The sequence below is a fragment of the Gobius niger genome (genome assembly GCF_951799975.1).
Source record: "Gobius niger genome assembly, chromosome: 14".
NCBI lineage: Eukaryota > Metazoa > Chordata > Actinopteri > Gobiiformes > Gobiidae > Gobius > Gobius niger.
This window is the reverse complement of record NC_136865.1, coordinates 31,086,027-31,091,005: the sequence shown is the minus strand read 5'-3', so window position 1 is coordinate 31,091,005 and position 4,979 is coordinate 31,086,027.

Genomic DNA, 4,979 nt, shown 5'->3' with positions numbered 1-4,979 from the left:
AGACGCGAGAAGTGAGCGCGTACACGGAGCCGAAGAGGCCGCCGCCGCTTCCCGAAAGTCAAACCGCGAAACCGGCAAAGACGTGGCAGAAGTCGACGGAGGATTACGACAACGAGGCGTCGAGCGATGACGAGGACAGACTGGTCATCGCCACATGAGCCGGAGCCGAGACTCAAAACTCTACCTTTTCTTTTTGTAACTTGTGTCACTTTTTGCCGCGCTTCCCCCGTCGCACAGACGCCACAAACGCCACAAACGCCACAAACGCTTCCACCGGGCGACGCCGAGACGCGGAACATCCAGGACGGCGTGAACTCAGCATCGACGTCAGCGGCTAATCCGACAGCACGGGTTTGCTAATCGTCGGCATCACGGTACCGGCGGTGTGACGGCGGTGGGTGGCTGTTCCCCCCGAGGTCAAACACCAGCACTGAAGCCGCCAAAGGTCGATGAACGAGGAGTTAGCGCTTACGCGGAGCGAGAAGAGCCAGGATATCCTCAAACCCGCGATGGTGACGTGTGTGAGCCTGATGTCCTTGGGCTGGGCCATGTTGACAAGAGTGAAAATCTGAATATTTGTAGGGAATTTCTTGGTAATGAAGCGGTATTTTTGCAAACCGTCAGAGGTATGTTAGAATGTCCCCCCGATTTACCCCCATGGTAAAAAAAAATTAATCATTTATTGATTTTTTTTTTTCTTACCCAAAATGTCTTCCCATTTTTCCCAATTTCTTCCTAATTCACCCCCACAATATTTTTTTTTTACATTTTACATAATTTTCCAATATTTTTTTTCCCCCAATTTCTTCACATTTTTCTTAATTTCTTCCTAATTTTCCCCCATTTTTCCCCCAATATTTTGTTTTCAATTTCCCACGATTTTTCACCCCAATTTCTTCATATTTTTCCCAATTTTTTCCCAATTTCTTCCTAATTTCCCCCCATGTTTTCCCGATATTGTTTTTACATTTTCCACAATTTTCCAAGATTTTTTTCCCCCCAATTTCTTCACATTTTTCTTAATTTCTTCCTAGTTTTTCCCCATTTTTCCCCCATATTGTTTTTACATTTTCCACATTTTTTTCACCCCAATTTCTTCCTAATTCCCCCCCCCCCATTTTTTTCCCAATATTTTTTTATTTTCCACGATTCCCCCCCCCCCCCCCAATTTCTTCCCATTTTCTCAATTTTTTCCAAATTCCTTCCTAATTTCCCCCCATTTTTTCCCGATATTTTTTTTATATTTTCCACAATTTTCCAAGATTTTTCCCCCCAATTTCTTCACATTTTCCCCAGATTTTCCTAATTTTTCCCCATATATTCCCCAATATTGTTTTTTCAATTATCCACAATTTTCCACAATATTTTTCCCCAATTTCTTCCTAATTCTATCCCCATTTTTTTCCTTTTTTTTTTTCAATTTTCCACGATTTTTTTTCACCCCAATTTCTTCCCATTTTCCCAATTTTTTCCCAATTTCTTCCTAATTTTCTCCATTTTTTTCTAGATATTTTTTTGATATTTTCCACAATTTTCCAAGTCCCCCCCCCCCCCCCAATTTCTTCATATTTTCCCCAATTTCTTCCTAATTTTCCCCCATTTTCCCCCCCATATTGTTCTTAATTTTCTAAGACGTTTTCCCTCCAATTACTTCACATTTTTCCCAATTTCTTCCTATTCCCCCCCCATGTTTTTCCCGATATTTTTTCTTCAATTTTCCACGATTTTTTTCACCCCAATTTCCCCCTAAATTTCTCCCCATTCCCCCAATATTACCCAATTTCTTCCTAATTCCCCCCATTTCCCCCCCCGATATTTTTCTTTATTTTTTCCACAATTTTTTTTCACCCCAATGTCTTCCAATTTTTCCACAATTTCTTCCTACTTCCCCCATTCTTTCCCCCGATATTTTTATTCAATTTTCCACCATTTTTTCACCCCAATTTCTTCACATTTTTTTCAATTTCTTCCCAAGTCCCCCTCATTCTTTCCCCCGATATTTTTATTCAATTTTCCACATTTTTTTTCACCTCAATTTCTTCCTAATTTCCCCCCATTTTTTTTTACTTTTTTTCCCCAATATGTTTTTTTCAATTTTCCACGATTTTTTCCCCCCTCAATTTCCCCCAATTTTTCCCAATTTCTTCCTTATTCCCCTCCATTTTTCCCCCAATATTTGTTTTCAATTTCCCACGATTTTTTCCCAATTTCTTCCTAATTCCCCCCCCAATTTCCAAAAATCTTCCAACATTTTTTGCACATTTCTTGACATTGCAGATAAACTCGATATTGTGACTTTGCACATCCCCCCAACGGCAATTTCGATATTATCTTGTAGACGATATATCGCCCTCCTGAATCTGTCCCGCGGTCAAACGTCAGCGTCGAAGCCAAAACCGCCAAATGTAGATAAAACAACACGTCAGCGCTTACACGGAGCTAAACAAGTCGCCGATTCCCGAAAAGGCCAAACCTCGAAACTGGCGAAAACCGCAGCAGAAGTGGAGAAAAAAACGGCAGCGATGGCGAGGACCCACACGAGCCTGAACCTTCACGGGGGATAAAAAAAACTTTGGTAACTTTTGTCACTTTTAAAGACTCAAAACAAAGAACACTTCTTCTTCAGGGGTTTGCGATGTCTTTGCAGATCGCCGCTCAAAAGCACAGATGCTGACATTCATATCGTAACGGTGCAATCTTTATGAAATATTATTATTATTATTATTACGACCAACTGTTTTCCTTTTTGTAAATGTTGTACAGACGATGTGCCTTTATGGAGTTGACTTGTACAGATCGTGGTTTGTGGTCCGTTCATGTCGTACGGTGAACGTTTACGTGGGTTTTGGGGGTGGGGGTCTCTCTGTACAGATGTGTTTGGTATATTTATTCTGCCCGGCGACAGAGTGATTCGTCCGAGTCCACGGTGAAATGTGCGCTGTTCCGGTAGCTCTACATCGCTGTATCATTATTCTGAGCTGTCTCTGTAAAACATTTGGTAATAAAAACACCAGTGATGTCGCTGCCGTCGTGTCCCCGTGGCTGTTTCATTTCATAAGGGATTCATTTGATCAGTGTACACACATTACCCCATAATGACAAGGTGAAATAAGTTTTTTTTTTTAGAATGTTTTGCAAATTCATTGAAAATAAAAACACTGAATAACCTCTTAACTCCCACCTGAACGGATCCCATTTTCTCCAGTTTGGCTTTACCCCAATCAAAAAGCTTCTTGGGGAAAAAACACCAAAACAGCCACAAAAAATGAGAAGAAAACAAGGATGTAAACGCAACAAAAATGTGACAAAAGCTCAACAAAAATGTGACAAAAATTCAACAAAAATGTGATAAAAATTCAACAAAAATGTGACAAAAACTGATCAAAAATGTGACAAAAATTCAACAAAAAAATGACAATAATTCAACAAAAATGTGACAAAAATTCAACAAAAATGTGACAAAAATTCAACAAAAATGTGACAAAAATTCAACAAAAGTGTGACAAAAATTCAACAAAAATGTGACAAAAAATCAACAAAAATGTGATAAAAATTCAATGAAAACGTGACAAAAATTCAACAAAAATGTGATAAAAATTCAATGAAAACGTGACAAAAATTCAACAAAAATGTGACAATTCAACAAAAATGTGATAAAATTTCCACAAAAATGTGATAAAAATTCAACAAAAAAGTGACAAAAATGTGATAAAAATTAAAAAATCAACAAAAATGTGACAAAAATTCAACAAAAATGTGACAAAAATTCAACAAAAATGTGACAAAAACTCAACAAAAATGTGATAAAAATTCAACAAAAATGTGACAAAAACTCAACAAAAATGTGACAAAAACTGAACAAAAATGTGACAAAAATTCAACAAAAATGTGACAAAAAATCAACAAAAATGTGACAATTCAACAAAAATGTGATAAAAATTCAACAAAAATGTGACAATTCAACAAAAATGTGATAAAAATTCAACGAAAACGTGACAAAAATTCAACAAAAATGTGATAAAAATTCAACAAAAATGTGACAATTCAACAAAAATGTGATAAAAATTCAACAAAAATGTGATAAAAATTCAACAAAAATGTGACAAAAATGTGATAAAAATTAAAAAATCAACAAAAATGTGACAAAAATTCAACAAAAATGTGACAAAAATTCAACAAAAATGTGACAAAAAATCAACAAAAATGTGACAAAAATGTCACAAAAATCCAACAAAAATGTGATAAAAATTCAACCAAAAAGTTACAAAAATTCAACAGAAATGTGACAAAAATTCAACAAAAAAGTGACAAAAATGTGACAAAAACACAAATAAAATTCAACCAAAAAGTGACAAAAATTCAACCAAAAAATGATAAAAATTCAACAAAAATGTGATAAAAATTCAACGAAAACGTGACAAAAATTCAACAAAAATGTGATAAAAATTCAACAAAAATGTGACAATTCAACAAAAATGTGATAAAAATTCAACAAAAATGTGATAAAAATTCAACAAAAATGTGACAAAAATGTGATAAAAATTAAAAAATCAACAAAAATGTGACAAAAATTCAACAAAAATGTGACAAAAATTCAACAAAAATGTGACAAAAAATCAACAAAAATGTGACAAAAATGTGACAAAAATCCAACAAAAATGTGATAAAAATTCAACCAAAAAGTTACAAAAATTCAACAGAAATGTGACAAAAATTCAACAAAAAAGTGACAAAAATGTGACAAAAACACAAATAAAATTCAACCAAAAAGTGACAAAAATTCAACCAAAAAATGATAAAAATTCAACAAAAATGTGACAAAAATTCAACAAAAAAAGTGCCAAAAATTCTACAAAAATTTGACAAAAATTTGACAAAAATTTGACAAAAATTTGACAAAAATTTGACAAAAATTCAACAAAAATGTGATAAAAATTCAACAAAAATGTGACAAAAATTCAACAAAAATGTGACAAAAA